This window comes from Triturus cristatus, chromosome 2_2 (genome assembly GCF_964204655.1).
Source record: "Triturus cristatus chromosome 2_2, aTriCri1.1, whole genome shotgun sequence".
NCBI lineage: Eukaryota > Metazoa > Chordata > Amphibia > Caudata > Salamandridae > Triturus > Triturus cristatus.
Window position 1 is genome coordinate 825,438,352 of NC_140582.1, and position 20,683 is coordinate 825,459,034.

A 20,683-nucleotide genomic window follows, 5' to 3' on the forward strand; every position below is an offset into this window, starting at 1 on the left:
TCTCCCAATGTTTTACATTGTTTTAACTTTTCCCAAATTGTTCTATATACATATTTTCAACATAATGTTTTTTTAGCATATATTAAATAATTTTACATATATTATACTATTTAATTTATAGTTTACAATATTTTTCAACATAGTATTTTTTTGTTTCAGTTACCACTACCTTCTATTTTGTAGTCTATTTGTGTCATTTTTAGTTCATTTTCTGGAACCCACGTCAGAGCAAGGTGTTACTGTTCATTGGAACAGGTAAGCCCTTTTTAAAGGTTATTTTGTGGGTAGAGAGGTGCAATGGGACATCTAGTGGTTACTTCAACTTCTGTGGATTTTCTTTGTACATTTAGGAGCTGATTACGATGCGGCCCATAAAGGCTCCGACAGACAGTCAAAGCCTTCCGGGTCGCATCGTAATCATCCCCTCGTTTTACTTTCCAACCACCGCATTACAATGCTGGTGGTCGGAAACTAAACCGGCAGGTCATTCTGTCTGGCTTCTGATGGTCTCACGGAGCCCGTCGGCCAGTCAGAACTGGCTCGTAATACCAAAGGGTGGGCCTTTCCACCCGTGAAATTACGATGCCCGGTTTCCGGCATGGTTTTCATACCGGCCTGTCCAACATGGAAACCATGTTGGAAAGCATGTTTGGGGGCCACCAGCAGGGCCCCCTTGTGTATGCGGCCTCCGGTTGAGGGCCTGTCCCCCTGTTGATCCCTGCACCCCGAGGCAGGCACCTTGAGGTCCCTGACAATGGGTGCAGAGATGAACAGCACCTCCCATTTCCCTATGGGAGCATGTATTACAGCCACTTTACGGCGGTAATGCATGCTCCCATAGGGTAATGTAGAAATGCGACCGAACAGTGTTCGGTCGCCTACTAATTAGGCATCTGGACCGCCAACCAGAGGTTGGTCGGTCCCATGACCAAGACGGTGTTGGGCAGACTTAAGTCGGCCCGACACCGTAATTAGGCCCTAGTTGTGTTAATAGTAGTGATTTTTACAAGTGTGTATTTTGGGGTTTTTGTACACTGTTTTGTAATGTTTCATTATGTTATGCTATATAATGTTATTTATTTCATTATTATTAAGGACCTTTTTATAAGTCTGTCTGTCCGACTGCCGTAGGTTCACACCTGCACCGCCAGCAGCCTACAGGGCTGGAGGTCCAAAGACTGCCGTGTTACGAGTTGACCACAGGGCCAGCGGTGTGGAGACAGGGAGCTTGCAGTGGTGGTGAGTATGTTTCCCAAAAATATATTGATGCCTGTGTGTGCATTTCGACTGCAGGTATGTCGGATTCTCACATATGCATGAAATATGTGGGGAAAAAGGCATATACCCATTACCGGGGTTCAGCCCATATGGGGGCAGTCCTGTCAATGCGGTATATGGTTCAAAACGGACTCACCTGAAGATCACCACAAACAGGATCATAAGCCATGGGATGAAGATCCAGCTATGAAGGGGGGCCTGCAGGAAAGGATCCACACTGCAATCTTCCTGGAAGAAGAAGAAAGGGGTGAGTACGCACTCCAAATCCTTTGTTACCGCAACCATGAAGCTGGCTGGCAGACTGCCGCCGTCCACCCATGGAACAGGCATCTTGTATTACAGACAGTGGGCCTGTACCGCCCTATGGTGGTTGCCTTTCCACAACCGCAAACCCGGCGGTCTTCTAGTGGTTTGGGTCGTCCAGCGACGGTCTTACCAAAGCCGATCTGGACAACTCGTAATACGGCGGTCAGACCACCAAGCTCACTGCGCTGGGACCGCCACCACCGATACGGTGGTCCACGGGACCACCAAAATCATAATAAGGCCCTAGGTGGAATGTATAAGTATTCTTAGGAATGTTATGTGTTTTGCTGGTAGGTTTTTTTTCTTTTTTACCAATGAACATGTCCTATGGTTATTAGAAGTTTTAAGGAAATCATTTTTGGTTTATAAGAAACCAATATTTTTAGGTTTGAATACCTTTGGGTTGCTTTGGATTGCTTTGAGGGTTGTCCATTGGATCTGTATCATTATTGCATTTTTTGTGTGGCTTTTTGGAAAATATTTTTCCAATTGTTTGCGGATCATTACTTTAGACTATATAGATGCAGAAGAAGATCTAGAGCTACTGAACAGTAAGTTACATATGTATATATATTTATAGATATATATATATTTTTTTTTTTTGAGGGGTTGGAAATGTTATATGTGATTTATGTTTTAGATATATTTTATGTTATGGGTTGGGTTTGTTCTTTGTGCTTTTTCGTTCTCAGGTTTACATGTTTTTTGTAAATAATGTATATATTATTTTACTAGTCTTGTTTAATATTGAAGTTTTAGTTAATGTTTAGACTGATGTAATAAAATATTATGTGTATCATTTCCATAAAAAATTAGTTGTCTTCTTTGTTTGGATTTCGTGACAGTGTTATGGAATTTTTCCAGGCTACTATTTATTTTATAATATGCTTTTGGGTATTATTTCTAAGTAATCTCCTTTGTTGCTTATGAAGAGTTTGACTTTTCATTGTAGCATTTCATACATTCTTTTGGTTTGTTTGCTAAGTTTAGGTGCAATTTGACTAACAGATTGCTCCATTCATAGTTGTTGGTAGCTTTGCTCATTTTGTAATTCTATAAATGTATAAAACGTAGGCTGGGTTCTGCCTAGTGTGGATTGGAAGGCATTGTGCCATCCTTTCACTGTGTTGTTTGTTTTGGCTTCCTGTGAACCATTTCAGGAGTGATGTAATATGTGACCTCATCAGCAGTGCATTGCAGGTGCGCGACTTATAGTTAGCTGAACTAACTATAACGGGGGAATTTCTATGGTTTTGTACGAGTGAAATGTCCAACTAACTATAACGCCCTTGAAACCTATGTTTTTTTCAGTGAATTTCTAAGGTTTTTTAAATGCTAATTTCTAACTATAACGTGCCTGAAACCTATGTTTTTTTCAGTGAATATATATATACATTTATTATACTATGTATACATGTGAAAATGTCTCGGTCCGCCTGTTTGCCTCGGTGGCACAGTGAAAATGGGTGGAACTGACGTCAGCACGCCGACGAGGTCCTCTTATGGCTCCGATGACGTCATACGTTTTAGCGAGTGGAGCCGTGCTATTATGACGTCCTCGTCGACGTGGAAGAGCTAGGAAAGAATTTCCGTGGGATGCTGGGGCAGGGGATATTCACCTAAGTGTTCAGGCTAGTCCTTTGGGAGCAACTGTTTATGTTGCCACTCCAGAAACTGAAACCAGTGAACCGAGGGCAGAGGCCCTGCAGATGGCACATGAGGTGGGGTGCCCAGTCGTGTGCACCCGCGGAGCAGTGAAGTGACAAGCACCACAACCCACAAAAAAGGTAACGAGGGCACTGAATAACACAGGATCTTCTCTTTGTATCTGGCAGGAACAACAAAGTTAAAATTCCCTAGTACCAAAATGTAGAATTAGTGCTACAGTGGTCTTCAAGAGGACCTGTGATGCCGCTTCTGCCTCCCGTACCCTGGAGGCGGCACCTGGGTCACGCGGTAAGGTCATACTGCGGTGGGACGCACACTCGTTGATCTCTCATGGCACTGCTCCACACTTCAGGGAGGACGCTTTCCATTAGCTATGTTTTCTGATGACGTGTCGCGCCGGCCCTGTCCAACAACAGAACTCCTTTAGATCCAAACAGACTCTTCCACTTTCTCACCGGAAGTGAAACCAGGCCACACGGACACTTTCACAATACAACAGCTGGGAATGCACTTTTCAGTAAAAAAAACACATTACTTCCTCCTAAATAATCAAATAAATGTCTCACTGAAGAACAGGGGCCAGCTTCGATCGGTAAACAGCCGTTTCAACGACTTTTTTACTTCGCAATACCATTACAACGCATGCATTACCACACATGCGTTGTACATCGCGAAGTCATTACTACACATTTTTTTAGAATGCATGGTCATTTACCACGCATGCCTTTACAACAAATTTTGTTGTATAGGTATGTATGGTAAATGACCATGCATTTCTAAAAACATGTAGACGATCCACGTTGTTGTAAGGAAACAGAGGCTGTTTTGTTTCCTCACAATCACGTGCACCGCCCCTCAGAGATGACGTGAAGCAGGAACCGTGAGGAGAGAGGAACCATGAGGAGTGAGAGGTAAGGGGGATTGGGCATGGGGTGTTTTTTTTTCTAGGGTGTAGGGTAGTGCAGTGGTGTTTGAGTAGTGTCGGGGGTCGTGCTGGGGGTAGTGTTTTAGGGTTTAGGGTAGTGCAGTGGTGTTTGGGTAGTGTAGGGGGTCATGCTGGGGGTAGTGTTTTAGGGTTTAGGGTAGTGCAGTGGTGTTTGGGTAGTGTAGGGGGTCGTACTGGGGTAGTGTTTTAGGGTAGTGCAGTTGTGTTCAGGTAGTGAAGCGGGTCATGCCGGGGGTAGTGTGTTAGGGTGTAGGGTAGTGCAGTGGTGTTTGTGTAGTGTAGGGGGTCATGCTGGGGGTAGATTTAGTGTTTAGGGTAGTGCAGTGGTGTTTGTGTAGTGTAGGGGGTCGTGCTGGGGTAGTGTTTTAGGGTGTAGGGTAGTGCAGTTGTGTTTAGGTAGTGAAGGGGGTCATGCCGGGGGTAGTGTGTTAGGGTTTAGGGTAGTGCAGTGGTGTTTGTGTAATGTAGGGGGTCGTGCTGGGGGTAGTGATTTAGGGTTTAGGGTAGTGCAGTGGTGTATGGGTAGTATAGGGGGTCGTGCTGGGGTTGTGTTTTAGGGTTTAAGGTACTGCAGTGGTGTTTGTGTAGTGTAGGGGGTCGTGCTGGGGGTAGTGTTTTATGGTTTATGGTAGTGCAGTGGTATTTGGGTAGTGTAGGGGGTCATGCTGGGGTAGATTTAGGGTTTAGGGTAGTGCAGTGGTGTTTGGGTAGTGTAGGGAGTCGTGCTGGGGGTAGTGTTTTAGGGTTTAGGGTAGTGCAGTGTTGTTTGTGTAGTGTAGGGGGTTGTGCTGGGAGTAGTGTTTTAGGGTTTATGGTAGTGCAGTGGTGCTTGGGTAGTGTAGGGGTTAGTGCTGGGGTAGTGTTTTAGGGTTTAGGGTAGTGCAGTGGTGTTTGTGTAGTGTAGGGGGTAATGCTGGGGGTAGTGTTTTAGGGTTTAGGGTAGTGCAGTGGTGTTTGTGTAGTGTAGGGGGTAGTGTTTTAGGGTTTAGGGTAGTGCAGTGGTGTTTGTATACTGTGGGGAGTCGTGCTGGGTTCTAGTGTTTTAGGGTTTAGGGTAGTGCAGTGGTGTTTGTGTAGTGTAGGGGGTTGTGTTTTAGGGTTTAGGGTCGTGCAGTGGTGTTTGGGTAGTGAAGGGGGTCATGCTGGGGGTAGTGTTTTAGGGTTTACGGTAGTGCAGTTGTGTTTAGGTAGTGAAGGGTGTCGTGACGGGGGAAGTGTGTTAGGGTTTTGGGTAGTGTAGTGGTGTTTGTGTAGTGTATGGGGTCATGCTGGGGGTAGATTTAGTGTTTAGGGTAGTGCAGTGGTGTTTGTGTAGTTTAGGGGGTCGTGCTGGGGTAGTGTTTTAGGGTTTAAGGCAGTGCCGTGGAGTTTGTGTTGTGAAGAGGGTCATGCTGGGTGTAGTGTTTTAGGGTTTAGGGTAGTGCAGTGGTGTTTGTGTAGTGTAGGGGGTTGTGCTGGGTTAGATTGAGGGTTTAGGGTAGTGCAGTGGTGTTTGGGTAGTGTAGGGAGTCGTGCTGGTGGTAGTGTTTTAGGGTTTAGGGTAGTGCAGTTATGTTTGGGTAGTGTAGGGTGTCGTAATGGGGTAGTGTTTTAGGGTTTAGGGTAGTGCAGTCATGTTTGGGTAGTGGAGGGGGTAGTGTTTTAGGGTTTAAGGTAGTGCGCCCAACCAGTCACAATATCCGTGGACAAAGGGGATCCTGACTCTTTTGAACGCTCTGCCAATTGAATAATTTGGGTCAAGGACCCTACCACGCCCAAGACCTATCAATTCCTTTCTTGGGATCCTTCATATACTTGGAGAAAAAGGTACATAGTTTCTCATCAATTTCAGGCGTGTGTGCCACCTTCCTCTTCAGTGAGGGTATGGGGCATTCTCCCCTCATCCTATTCCTGACCTTCCTTTAAAGGGGTTGATGGATTTTCCCCACCAAATACTCTGCCACTTTGGTGTCAGGGGTCCACTCCGCTGAACTAGAATGGTAAATTTGGGTAGGCTCGAACATGTCCGAATGGACCCTGTTCCCAACCCGGGACTGAGAGGGGTGGGACTCTGGATTTCAGGGACGCCCCGAGTCCTTATCCTCATCGGAGGAGAAATCGTCCTCCGATACACCCTCTCCCGCCGTCGGGCTCTACAATAGTGGTGACTGCATCGCAATTTTCTCCGGACTCCTCCTCCTCCCGGCAGGGTGCATGATTTAGCGTTCGCGCATTCTTGAGGAAGGTCTCCGTACGTTTATCAAATACTTCCAAGTGCCCGTGTTATGCTTAACGGCCCTATTATTCCCCATCTGGGAGCTTCTGGGACCCGCCACCACCAGATCTGGGTCACTGAACACCCCAGGGATGCTCTTCGCCAGCTTATCAACCTGATCCCTAAGAGGAGTCAGCGCCCTATAAATAGCCAGAGAGAGGGCTTGGTCCACTGCTGGAGTGAGAAGTTGGCGGGCCATTCCTCCTCCACTTCCTGGTAGGAGGAATTAAAATGGTCTTCTGGAGAAGACATGATAGCAGAGGGTGTGAGCACAGAACAAATGCCCTTAAAATCCTTAAGGCAGACCCCTCGCCGGAGCTCCAACAGCTGAGCTTTCCCCGAAGCTGTTATAAGAATAGACTGAGGCGCAATACCAATTAGCACCACCAGATGGCGCTGGTCACTAACGTGGCCGTGTGGGAAAATCACCACGTAGCGGTGTCAAAATTAGGCGAGGGTTGGTCGGGAATCAAGCGGACACTAAAGGAGTGACCGGATTCCCAAACGCGCGTAAAGACCAGCAGGAGCGCTCGATGGAGCTGCCTGGCTCGGACCAGACGCACCTGACAGGATTTCACCGTGCACAGAGAGCACAGCGGCAGAAACTGCGAGGGGGAGAACGCTCTTGGGCAAGTGCCTGCTGCGCAGGGAATATGAAACAATACCAAGGCAATAATGCTAATAACGTGCACAAGAAACCGCTATACAAACAGCAACAATGTCAGATTAAGCCAAGAATGTAAGGAATGCACTTAACAGACGAGTAGTGAAGAAAGAGGAAGCGGAAGAGACGTCACAATATTATATACGATGGACTGTGATATAATTGGACTATAGTTGCCTTGGAGACTACCCCCCTAATGGTTCACGAGTTGTGTAGTCTTTTGTTTAATGATAGTTGTGTTACGTTTTCTTTGAACTGCTATACAAATAAAGTGAGGAAAGATATGCATAATCCTCGCCTCCGTCCTGCCATAGAATTTATTAAACTTTATTTGATCTGATTTAAAAACATAGATCATAAAAGTGTAAATAAAAACAGTAAATCCTCTTTCCTAATAAAATACAGTGAGAATTAATTAAAACCAGTAGGTAAAAACGGGTGTTACAAAGCCCGTTTCAGAGCAACTTCAGGTTAACAGAATCGTAAAGTTCAATGTTTCGCAAGATCAATCTCATGTACTTCGTGCAAAATACGCAATAAGGGGTCCAAGTAAGATGTAACGTTTCAATACCTGACCAGTCTGCACTATATAAAACTGCAGAAAAACTAAAAATAAAAAGTTTTGCACACTTCTGTTATTGGGCTATATGTGGGCTACATCTGGGTGATATTTGTGCTACATTTGGGCTCTTTTTTCTCTGGTGGCCATCTTGGGAGACTTATTTGTTATGAAGTTTCCTAATTTCCTCATTTACTGCAGTCTCCTCAGTAGGAAATGCTTTCAGTTTTTTACTTTGATTCCAACAAGAAGGCATTCAGATGTGTCACACATTTGCCATAAATTCAGAATGTTGGCACACTAGTTGTTCATTAGATCACTGTAGTAAAGCTACTGCTCACCAGGGAGTTAACTGGAAGTCGACTGCTGGTACTGAAAGTGATTGTTTCAGTCTGCATGTCAGAATTTTCTAATGAAATAGAAGAGGGTTTGAGATCTCACTTAAAACATGTCCTAATTTTTCTTTCTACAGCACTAACCATAATTTCTATGACAAAATGAACCCCCTCATGTTGTTCCTTTTTAAATTAAATGTTTTAAGAGTTACCAGTTTATTCCAATCAAGATGGCTTCAGGTGTTCCATACTTTTGTCATAAGTAAGGCTGTTAGCGCTCTAGTTGTTCTTTAGAACACTCTGGGAAGCTGCAGTAGAACACAAAGGAATCAACTGACAGTCTCTGCCCTTGTTGGATGTACATGTTTTACTGAGAATGACAGACTTCATTCTCACATGACTGAGAAAGATAATGTGAATTTACAGAAAATATGCTCTCATTTTAGCTTCAGTTTTCTTTCAAACATGATTCATGATATCCCAGCAGAAGGTTTTTCACAGTGTAAAATCACCTAAGAACACACCACAATTCCTGAAATTAGTATGGTACCATCAACAAATGAATTCTAATGTAGCTAAAGTCATTGAAGGATCTTTGCTTTCCTATCAAGGAACCCATTGGAAACATGAGCATTTTACGAACTGTAAAACAAAAAATGTCATTTATGGAATTTTATGTCCATGTCCTATGTTATACATAGGAAAAACCAATCAAGAGGTTCGACAACGAATCACCCAACATAAATCACGGATTAGAATTTTTTTTTAAACTGCTCCACTTGTCAATCACTGGCACAAAAAATTACATTCAGAAAGAGATGTACGTTGGACGGTCATCTCAAAGTAGAAGGCGATTTCAGAGGAGGTGACCTTGATTTGAAACTATCACAACGTGAAGCATTGCTCATTTTGAAAATTTGACACGGCCGGTACATGCCTTAATGAATTATCAGAAATGTTCAAACTGTAGAACATTCTTCTAGAGCTTTTACTGATTTGAAATGGGTTTAAATATACATTATGAGCGTTGAGTTAGCCCTGAACTACACCTCCCAGAATTCCAAGCTGGCAATTCCCAGCAGACTGTGTGAGGATTATTGACTCAAATGATGGCCGCCGGGGGAATCATCTTGCAGTCGGGACCTATGGCACGCACGTGAGAGCACGAATGGTTGTACAGAGACAATAGATAAGGTAGGCATTTTGCAGCGCTACGCGTGATTGGAAAAAGTCATATAAAATAGTCCATTCAATAGATGTTTCCCGTCTTGTTTCAGCCAAGAATCTCCGAAAGCGAATTGTTAACCGCCTTCGCTTAAACATGGTGCAAGATGCGCTACCCTAAAGGTACGTCCATACTCTTCACCAATCGGCTATCTCAGATCTTGCAGCATGAACTACACTAATGGTCGACTATTGTATTTTAGAGTCGGTCCCCCACTGTTCGATTAGTACAAAGGACGTAAGATGCTTGCTTTTTTACATCACGACGTCTAAGTTATGCGACCCCCACAGCAAAAGTTTGCACTAAGTTTCACTTCAAAATGACACATTTAAACAGCAATGGACTGGAGACACATAATTTTATGTTGACGGTTTTCTGCCCTGCTTTTTGATTTTTTTCGTTGTAGAGCCGTCTGTGGATTGACGTTTTGTAAGCCATTTATATACGACGCTGCAAACCGGTAAGATGATTGCAGTGGAAACAATGCAGTTGAAGCGCTTGCAAATCATAGAGTTTAGGTCTTTTTAACTAAAACATCGTACCCCTCACTTTTCTCTCGTTTCCACAGTTGTTTTGGTCCTGATGAGAATCCCAGAGACATGAGGGTTCGTAACGCGTAGACCAGCTGTTATTTGCCAAACAATTGTTTATATATATGGTTTTTGATACAAAGTGCTTGTGAAATTGTTCATTATTGTGTATATTGACTTATTGGATTTGTTCATTTGATATGCACAACTAGATTTGATTTGTCACTTTTCTCTTTGTTTGGGTTTTGCTCTAATAATTTATATTTTTTTGCTTCAATAAGGGTGTTGAATGAATCTGTGTGGTTTTTGCAAGTTGTTGGTGAATGGGGCATGTGGTATGAATGGAAGATAAGCCAAATCTTTGGCAGGTCATTGTTTGATTGTTGTATAATTCTTTTCTTGAATTTTATTCTATGCAGTCGTTTGTAGTGTTTTGTACAAAAAGTATTGTGGTCTATAGATAAAAAGGCTAAAAATTAACTAAAATAAGGTTCGAAGAAAAAACACTATTGATTAGTAACGGTGTATATTGACTTGGAGTTTTTCCACCGGGTTCAAATGTGATGTGAATTTATCATCAGTTTTGGCAATTGTTGTTGTTTTTACTATTAGGGCTTTCAGCATGACAGTGCTGACCCTGATATGTTAACATAAGAACACTTAGCTTTTCATTGTCATCACGTGCATGTTATTAAAAAGCAGATAAAATGAAATATTGTACAAGGTTCAGTGTCACAAACCTGCTGGTACTGGTTCAACAACCCTTTCTTACCCAGGTGCCTTTATTTATCTTGAGCTAGTCTGCATTCTCATAAGTAACCTAGAAGGTTGTACAAATTCAAACATTATTAGAGACTGAAACCTGCTTCTTCCCCATATACATAATAGAGGAGGAGACCCAGATGCAGTTTCAAATCAGGTGCTTAAACAAAAGTCAGGATATTCGGCCTCTATCTTCTAGCAATTTTTTATTCATATTGCTAGAACTGGGAATATCCCATACTCTTTCTTAATAAATGTATCTATTAAAAATGCTGCCATACTTATAATATAGTCTCTAACGGAAGCGGTGGAGGAATTGCATTTGATTCCTTTGGAGCAGGCTAGATATAGGACAGGTCTGAGAGGCATTGCTCGTCAAACCAGATACTTCTTAAGGCGTGGGCAAAGTGGGTTCTGGGCCAGGGCCCAGGGTCCCCTGACTTAAGCTTTTGGGACAGTCCCAGATCGTCAAGCTTTAAAATAACCTGTTTGTTTACTTACTTAGGGGGTTAAATAAATATATCTTTTTGATCTGGTTAGATTCAGCAAGCGGTCCAACCTTTTCAAGTGCATATGGCCAGCCCAACTGCGCAAATCTTTGCCTTTTTTCAATATGTGCCACTTATAAAAGTAAAAATAGGCATTGTGTGCTCTCTCTGTGATTGCATTGTCCTTATGGAGCTACTGCCAGCAAGTGCAATCACAGCCTGCTGCCTCCTGAGTCTGATTATTTGGTGCACACAACACAACTTTGCAATAAACAAAAGTACCAATCAGTCCAGTATGCCCAAATGGTAATGACAGGCTAGCTACAACACATTCCTGTTAGAAGGCTTCGTTGAACCAAAAGTCATTTTGCTCTTCTGGCTGGTAGGCCATGTGTCACTATGCAGTGCACATCAACATTATTTGCTTCTTCTTTGACTGGGGAGTCCATGTGAACCAACTGCTGCGCTGATGCGATCCCAGCCTGGTGCCACCTTACTAAAATGTCCCTGTTCCAGCAGGTCAATCACCAACTCCTTCGCTCTGCAGGAGCCCCTGGGCCCATGGACTACCAGCCAGCAACTTCAAGGCAGCACAAGAAGACTGTATCAATCTCCTATCTCTGCTTTTCAAACAATGCTTCATAACTCAGGTAGTGTCAAATAGCTAGAGGCAATCTATACTATCCCCAATCCTCAAAAAAAGGACTAACCAATCAGTGAGCTAACTTCAGACTAATAGCCCTGCTTGATGTAGATGGGAAATGCTATGTGAAGGCGCTAATTTCAGAGTTTGAAGAATGGGCTACAGTCAATGCACTAATACCGTTCACTCAATCAGGCTTCAGACAAGGCTGCAGCACGGAGGATAACTTGGTGATTCTCTCTTCCGTGATTGAGGCAGCAAATAAAAAAGAAGCACCACCACTATATGCTGCCTTTATTGGTTACACCACTGCCTTTGATAAAGTAGATAGATCGAGGCTGTGGTGGAAGCTCACTGGTTGGGGCATCTGGGTACCACTGTTGTGAGCCATTTATGAGCCTATGGGTAAATACCTGGGTGAGAGTCACGATCTCCACTAATGGAGTTCAGACTAACCAAAGCTGAAAAGGGATGCATATTGGCTCCCCTATTATTTAACCTACTTAAGCGACCTATACAACACATTGATGGTGTGAATGTATTCCCACCCAGATTTCCAGGCTCACATCTACAATGTCTGCAATATCCAGACGACACTATCTTATTTGATCACACCGCTATTGGCCTGCAAAGATCACTGAATGCCTTTTCATGCTACTGTAATGAAAATAGGATGTCATCAATGCTCTGAAGACACAAATAATGGTGTATGGGAGGAAGAAGGCCAAGTAAACCAAATTGATCTTAGATCAGGTGACCATTGAGCAGGTACCCTGCTTCAAATACCTGGGTGTCTATTTCAACCAGAATGGCTCACACTATGCACAGCTTGAGGTGATGAAAGGAATGTCGGCCACAATGATCATCAGTTTTCAGAAACTACTAAAACAAATGAGAGGGCCAATCTGGCTGCCATCTTTAGAGTCATTAAATCCAAGTTCATTCCAACATTGTCATGTGGCTCCCTATTTTTCAAAGACAGCCTCCACCCCTGGTTGAACAGGACCCAGTGCAGCTGCTACAGAAGAATGTTTCAGCTGCCGGTGCCACCCTGTCTTTACAAATCTGCCTAAAATTCTACCTAAACAAGCAAGTGATTCTGGGGAAATCAAGATTCTGTAATATTACCTCAAGCTTAAGTCTGCCCCACCTGGCTCGTTGAGAGAGGTGATATGGTCAAGCATGCAGAATAGTAAGTTGGCCTGGTCAGCATATGCAAAAAATTCGATTAACACTGGGCACCCTGGAAATTATCAAAATCAACCCTCCACCAAAATTATGCACAAAGCTGCTTACAAAAAATTTAGGACTGAGATCCAAAGATGTAGATTGGCAGGAACTATCCAAAAAGGCTCATGCAAACTTGTGCACTTCTTCTTATAAGTCCAATGGGACGTCTTCCTAACTAGCTTCCCCCATGAGTTTCAAGCTGAAAAATTATTGAATCAGGCTAAGATGTGGCATTATACCCATAAAAGCCTAAAAATGTGGACGACTCTATGTACAGAGGCCTTGAATTGTAGGTTGTGTAACTGCAAATTTGAATAATTGTTACATTTTGTCTGTGTTTGCAACAAACTGAATGACCTGAAGGGTTATTATTTAGGCAATGTCGAAATTCAATAGCAACATTCTTAAGAGGGACTCATGTTCAGCTAACTGTAAGATTTTTAAAATTCCTAAACGGAGCTTACAAAGTTATGAGCAAGAATGGCCCACCAGCACCTAACTATTAATTCTCAGATTTTACTACATGACTCGCTGCACACTGTTTTTTAAAAATATATATCTGCATTTTTAATAGTATTAAGCTGTTGGACAAGAAAAAAGGGGATGGCCTGACCTGATAACTCCAGCCAACACAATGCACTTTACGATTCCATAATATGGGGAGCACTGGGCCCTATTTGACCATTAATAATAATAACAATCCGCATTTGTAAAGCGCGAACAATCACCCGTAAGGGTCTCCAGGCGATGGGGGCCGTCGGGAAGATTAAACAAGCTATTTCCCAGATTCACATGGTGCTGGGCGTCGGGGATCGAACCACGATCCCCAGATTCCGGAGTCAATCGCCCTGCCCGCGACGCCACACATCTTCCTGACCATTGAATGTATTGTAGAAAAAGTTCTTACCATGCCTTCCTTAAATTAAGACTGAAGTTTGTGTTTACCCTGCTCACTTTGCACATTTATTAACTTAGACAAAGTTTTTTATTATGTTGCAAATGTAAGAATATTTTATACTAAGAACATGCTCATTTTGCACATTGGATCCAATTTTTAGATGAAGTGTCAGGATGCAATTTAAGAACGTCTTAAACCATGAACAAAGGGGCCTATTAGGATGGCGGGTGGACCTGAGTCCGCCCGCCATCCTCACGGTGTTGGTCCCGCAAAGCAAATTAGGATGAGACTGCCACACTGGCAGTCGTATTATGCGGTTAAAAATTGCGGCGGGTGCTGCTTACAGCAGCACCCGTAGTGATGTCAAAATCTCATGTCTGGCATTTCCGTGCACCACGTGGCAGGCACCACACGGTGCCTGCCACTTAGTGCAGGGAAATGGTGGGGGGTGCCATGGATACCCCCGAAGTGCACCCTCCCACACTCCCGGGGGCCCGCAATGGGCCCCCAAAGCCAATCCCAACCAGCCTTTCTATGGCGGCATCGCCGCCATGGAAATGCCTGTCCGCAAGCCACATTGTAATATGGCTGGCTGTGCCTGCTAGACACCACCACCATGTTACTGGCCCAGCACCGTTCAGCCCAATTGCCGACTGGCAGAAACGCGGCGGACGGACTTTGCGTCTGCCGCTATACCCCCTGCCATCATAATATGGCAGTGGGTATTTCACGTTACGACGGTGTAACTGTCGCCACCGCCGGCTCGTTAAGCCATCGTAATGAGCCCCGAAGACTGTGTTTACCCTGTCAATTCTGCAAAATGAATCAACTTCTAGACAAAGCACTTTTCATATTGCAAATAAAGAATGAAGCTTGTGTGACAGTTCTAGCTAGCACAATGCACTTTATGCTCCTTGTGAACTAAGGTGGTGTTTACTTTGCTCATTCTTCACAATAAATCATCTTTTGGGCAAAGTATTCATCGTGTCTCAACTGAAAAATGTTGCCAATGAGTCAGTTTTAGTCAACACGATGCATAATGCACTTTACGTGCTAGCAAAAGTATGCAATTCAAGAACGTCTAAAACTAAGAACGGAGTTTGTGATTTTGCCTTTCTAATTTTTGCTCATTTAATCAACTCTTAGACAAGGCACTTTTCATGCTGCTATGTAAGAATGTAGCTTGCGTGACAGTTTTAGTTCGCACAATGCACTCTATTCTCTCTGTAAACCAGGCCAGTGTTTACTTTGCTCATTTTGCACACTGAATCAACCTCCTCATTTTGCACATCGAACTAACTTCAGACAAAGGGGCATATTATCTAGGAAGTGGCGGTGAGGGGCGTTAGCCTCCTTGGCTTAACACCTCTCATCGCCACTTCGGAAGCGCAAGGCTGCACCATATTACCAAGGATATGGTGCAGACTGGCGTTTCCTCCTGCGATGGCGCTAAGTCTCACGACTTATCGCCAAGGCAGGCACCCTTGAACCAGAGTGCAAGGGTGTCTGCGAACAGAGAGGTTTGTTTATGTACAGGAAGGTGTCCCTTGCTGTACTTAAACAAACCTAAAATGCCATTTTGTAACTTACATGTGTGCTGCTTCATGCAGCACACATGTGAGTTACAAAATGGCATTTTAAAAAAAGGTTTGTTTATGTACAGGAAGGGTCACCTTCCTGTACTTAACCCCTTCGCTGCTAGGCCTTTTCCCCCCCTGTGCTAAGCCTTTTTTTGGCTATTTGGGGTAGTGCGTGCTTAGGCCCCTGTAACATAAGGTATCCACGCCAAATTTGCATCCTTTTCTTCCAACATCATGGGGATTCTAAAGATACCCAGGGTTTGTGGATTCCCCTGGAGGGGTCCCAGAAATTAGCCAAAATACAGCAAAAAGAATTGTGGGGGGGGGAATTGGAAAAACAGCAAATGAAAGCGTCTGGGTTTTTCCCTGCAAATGTTATCAAACAAGGGTTTGTGGGGCTGAAATTACAATTTTCCCAGCTTTTAGGGAATGACAGACTTTTGTCAGAAAACCAACATTTTTTACACAGTTTTGGCATTTTTCTGGGACATAGCCAATTTTTGCTATTTTTTGTGCTTTCAACCTCCTTCCAGTTAATGGTAGAAATGGGTATGAAAGTAATAATGGATCCTGGAAAGCTATACGTTTTCGAAAAGTAGACAACATTCTGAATTCAGCAAGGGGTCATTTGTGTAGATCCATCAAGGTTTCTTGATAGAAACTAACAGTTAAATATAGGAAAAATTGAAAATTAGTTGAAAAAAACAGCCTTTTGTTTCAACGTTTTCACCTGTAATTTCTTCTAATTATGACAACTCTTTGAAAGCAATATACCGTTACATCCGCTGGACCTTCCTGGTTGTGGGTATATATAGGACTTGTAGGTTCACCAAGAACCCGACGAACCCAGAGTCAAAAACTGAGCAGCAATTTGCAATGGTTTTTTATTATGTTCCGGGTATATAGCAATTATTGTGGGAAAATGTATACATGGAAAAATCGGTATGAAAGACACCTATGTATTTCTAAAATGGGAACAAATTATCGAGTTTTGAAACAGTACATATTTGCACATTTTCGAAATTGGGAATACTCATACTAGCATGAGAATTATTGGTCATTTTTCAAAATGACTTCTTTTTTGCACAATTTATTTCATTTGGAAGGCAGAAATGCATCAAAAATCAATAGGTAATAACAGTTGCTTTACAAATCTGAATTACCATAAGTCTCCCAATAAAAATGGTACCTCACTTGTGTGGGTAGGCATAGTGCCCACGACAGGAAATGGCTCAAAACCCAACGTGAACACACCACATTTTCACAATGAAAATGTACCCTTTTTTTGCAAAGTGTCTAGCTGTAGTTTTTGAACACTAGCTCTGCCGGCACCAAGGGAAATCTAGCAAACCTATACATTTTTTAAAACTAGACACCCAGGTGAATCCAGGATGGGGTGACTTGACTGCCTCCCACCAGGTTCTGTTACCCAGAATCCCTTGCAAACCTAAAAAATGTCCAAAAAACACATTTAACCCAAATTTCTGTGATGGAAAGTTCTGGAATCTGCGTGGAGCCACAAATTTCCACCCACCCCGCGTTCCCCAAAGTCTTACGAGAAAAATGGTACCTCACTAGTGTGGGTCGGCCTAGTGTCCGCGACAGGAAACGGCACAAAACGCAACGTGGTCACACCTCAATTTCACAGTGAAAAATGACCCTTTTTTGGCAAAGTGCCTAGCTGTCGTTTTTGAACCATAGGTCTGCCGGGACCTTGGGAAACCTAGAAAACCTATACATTTCTGAAAACTAGACACCGGGGGCTTCCAGGGAGGTATCGCTTGCGTGGATCCCCAACGTTTCCTTATCCAGAATCCCCTGCAAACCTCAATTTTACTTTTTTCACATATTTTTGTGTGGGAAAGTTGTGGCATCACCGGGCTCACACAAATTTCCCACCACCCAGCGTTCCCCCAGGTCTCCCGATAAAAATGGTGCCTCACTTGTGTGGGAGGCCCAAGTACTCGCAACAGGCAAGGGCCCAAAATGTAGTGAGGCAACATCAAAATTGCCTATCTCAAAACCACCTGGTTTTGCAAGGGGGGTCACTTGGGTTTTTAGCCCCGTGCTCGGCGGCCATCTAGGGAAACCTACCCAACCCACACATTTCTGAAAACTAGACACGCGGGGGCTTCCAGGGAGGTATGGCTTGCGTGGATACCCCAACGTTTCCTTACCCAGAATCCCCTGCAAACCTCAATTTTAGCTGAAAAAATCACTTTTTTAACACATTTTTGTGTGGGAAAGTTGTGGCATCACTGGGTTCATACAAATTTCACACCACCCAGCGTTCCCCCAGGTCTCCCAATAAAAATTGTGCCTCAATTGTGAGGAAGGCCCACACAAGTGAGGCACAATTGCCGCACTATACCTACAGGAAGCCTTGCAGCCCCAGGCTGCAGCCCAGATGCCTCTTGCCTCACTATACCAACGGGAAGTCTTGCAGCCCCAGGCTGCAGCCCAGATGCCTCTTGCCGCACTATCGGCACATCAATGTCCTCCTCTAACACAGGCACTTCATCCGCACTAAGAGTAGCTTCATCCGCACTGAGAGTAGCTTCATCATCGGATGATGCCATGTGGAGAGAAACCTCACTGCCTGAATCTTCCCTTCCCACCTCTGCCTCGGAATGAGAGTCAGTCTCTGGACCATGGTCAGAGGAAGAATCAAAAAGCATACCAGCAACCTGTTGAGCAGTAATCCTGCGGCTAGCCATTATCCTTACTAAGAAAGGAGACTGCACAAACGAGTCAACAACCAACACTGTGCAAAATAAGTAAGTAAAAAAATGTGTGCCTTTATCACAAAGATCTATATACTCAAAGACTATACGATTCACTTACAAGAGACAGCTACACTCACCAGCACCTACTCTGCAAAGACACAGCAAAAATCAACAATATCCCACTTGAAAGAAAAAAAAAAATACTCAATAGACAACAAAATACACATCAAGCACAAATGCAAAATGTTTTAGACACTCAAAAAACAGAAGCCAAACATACTGGTATTATTACACAATTTGCAAAAAGCACATGTGTGCAGAAAAATGAAACTCATTTGCATTGTACAAAAAAAGTCTCTTACCAAACACATGCAACTACACAAACAGCAGAACCACCAGTGACAAAACCGCAACCTGCAACAGTCTAAAGAGCAAAAGCCTTGAACTAGAACAAAAAGGGAGAAATAAAGCATTACAATTACAATTCACAAGAAATAAAAACAATTCACGTTGTAACACGCTTTGTCACTACCCAAATGGGGGCAAAAAGGCCAAATAAACGGGCTGATCTTCAGAATACACATAAACAAATATATGTCCACTAGAAGCAACCAATTAATTTATTTTTAAATCCCTGGCTCTAGTGGGCTTTTCTGCCCCCCCCCCCCGGCCAGAAACACCAAAAAATATAGGTGATCTGTCCCTGGAGGGGGGGGGGGCAGAAAAGTCTTAAAAATTATTTAGGCCCATAAGAAAGCGACCCTTGCCCAAGGGGTCGCTTCTATTTAAAGTTTAAAACACTCCCTGGTGTCTAGTAGGGGTTTCTGCCCCCCCCGGGGGCAGAAAGGCCAATTAAACAAACCGATCTGCCCCCAGGGGGGGCAGAATATACTTTAAAAAAAATAGGGCCCCGGGGTCGCTTCCAATTTAAAAAAACAAATTCCCTGGCACTAGTGGGCTTTTTCGCCCCCCCTGGGGCCAGAAACACCCCAAAAATTGGGCTATCTGTCCCCAGGGGGAGCAGAATTTTATTTTTAAATAAATTTGACCCCAGGAAGCGACCCTTGCCCAAGGGGTCGCTTCCATTTAAAAAATAAATAAATTCCCTGGTGTCTAGTAGGGTTTTCTGGGGGCAGAAATGCCAAATAAAAAACCGATCTGCCCCTGGAAGTGACCCTTGCCCAAGGGGTCGCTTCTGATTTTTGAAAATACAAATTCCCTGCCCAAGTGGGCTTTTCTGCCCACCCCCCCCCCGGTCCAGAATCGGCCCAAAAATGGCCGATCTGTCCAGGGGGGGGCAGAAAAGTCTGAATTAACATATCCCCCCAAGGAAGCGACCCTTGCCCAAGGGGTCGCTTCCTTTGCACTCAAAAAGACATCCCTGGTGTCTAGTGGGGGCATTCCTGGTGCACGATCGTGACGCTGTGCGCGATCGTGCACCAGGAGTGCCCTGGATTGAGACATCAGGGGAGAGGAAACACTGTTTCCTCTCCCCCGATGCCTCAAGGCAGCCTGATTTGGCCCACCCCGCCCCACCGAAGCAACAAATACTCACCCTTCCTCTGGACGCGCTGGAAACAAATGGTTTCCAGCGCGTCCAGCGCTTCCTGATGATGTCAGCGCGCGCCGTGCGCGCTGACGTCATGGGGAAGCGTGGGGGGGTCGGGGGTGGCAGCGGAAACTCTTCTGCTGCCATCCCCCGCTTGTAAACACAGCTAGTCTTTCTGCTTCTCTGGTACTGAGAGAAGCTGTTTGCTCCAGCATTGGGCCAAAATATAGGCCGACCAAGGAAGAGGGTTGTCAACAATCCAACTCTAGTCATTGAGGGCGTTGAAGAGCCTAAGATGGATAATAAATTCAGAGTTATTCCGTGCAGGGGGCCCCAAATTCTGTCCGGCCTGGGACCAGAAAATCCTTAAAATTTCCTGCATCCACCTTTTGTTTTTTCAAATATTGTGCGAAGGTTGACAGAATCAGGCAATTTCTTTATTTGCTTCAACAGCTTCCACATTGCAAGTGATGTTTTGCAATACACAGGAAATGAGCAATGAAATCTCAGAAAGGCCTAAAACTGGGTTGGATTCTTGCCCCTCTCGTTGTTGCTTCAATTTCGCTGATCTGCCTTCAATATAAAAGCAAGCAAAGCATACACTCTAAGATCTTGGACTCTCTTTTCAGTTTGTTATTACCTACAGATGATTTTTATCCTTTTGAATCAAATTCCCACAGACCTAGAAAGTAAAATCTAGAAAGTCAAATCAACGTGTCTAACATTCTAGATATCATTAGCATAAACAGTGAAAAAACGAGTGTTGTGAAGCATTCTTCTCAATCGGCTCAATTATGAGTCTAGCAGTCCATGGACCGCCAGACATGTAGGGGCGCAGCGATGGCAAACTCCAAAATGCCCTATTATGATTAGGGCAGTCGGACTGCCATTGTCCCGCCGCAGCCGCCAGGGAACCACACTTGCCTGGGAGTGTTGCGGCAGTTAGGAGGCATTAATATGCTTGGTGGGACTGCCAAGGTCTGTGTGGCCCCCTTGTGCCTTTGCACCCTAGGGTGCATGAAGGGGGTCACAACAGGTGCCC

At 44.1% G+C, this 20,683-nt stretch overlaps 1 protein-coding gene across 1 annotated transcript in view; it reads left to right on the plus strand.

Moving 5' to 3' along the window:
* GABRA2 (gamma-aminobutyric acid type A receptor subunit alpha2) overlaps positions 1–20,683 on the plus strand; it is a 647,485-nt gene that overhangs the window by 401,736 nt on the left and 225,066 nt on the right. The gene's annotated exons all lie outside the window — the stretch shown is intronic.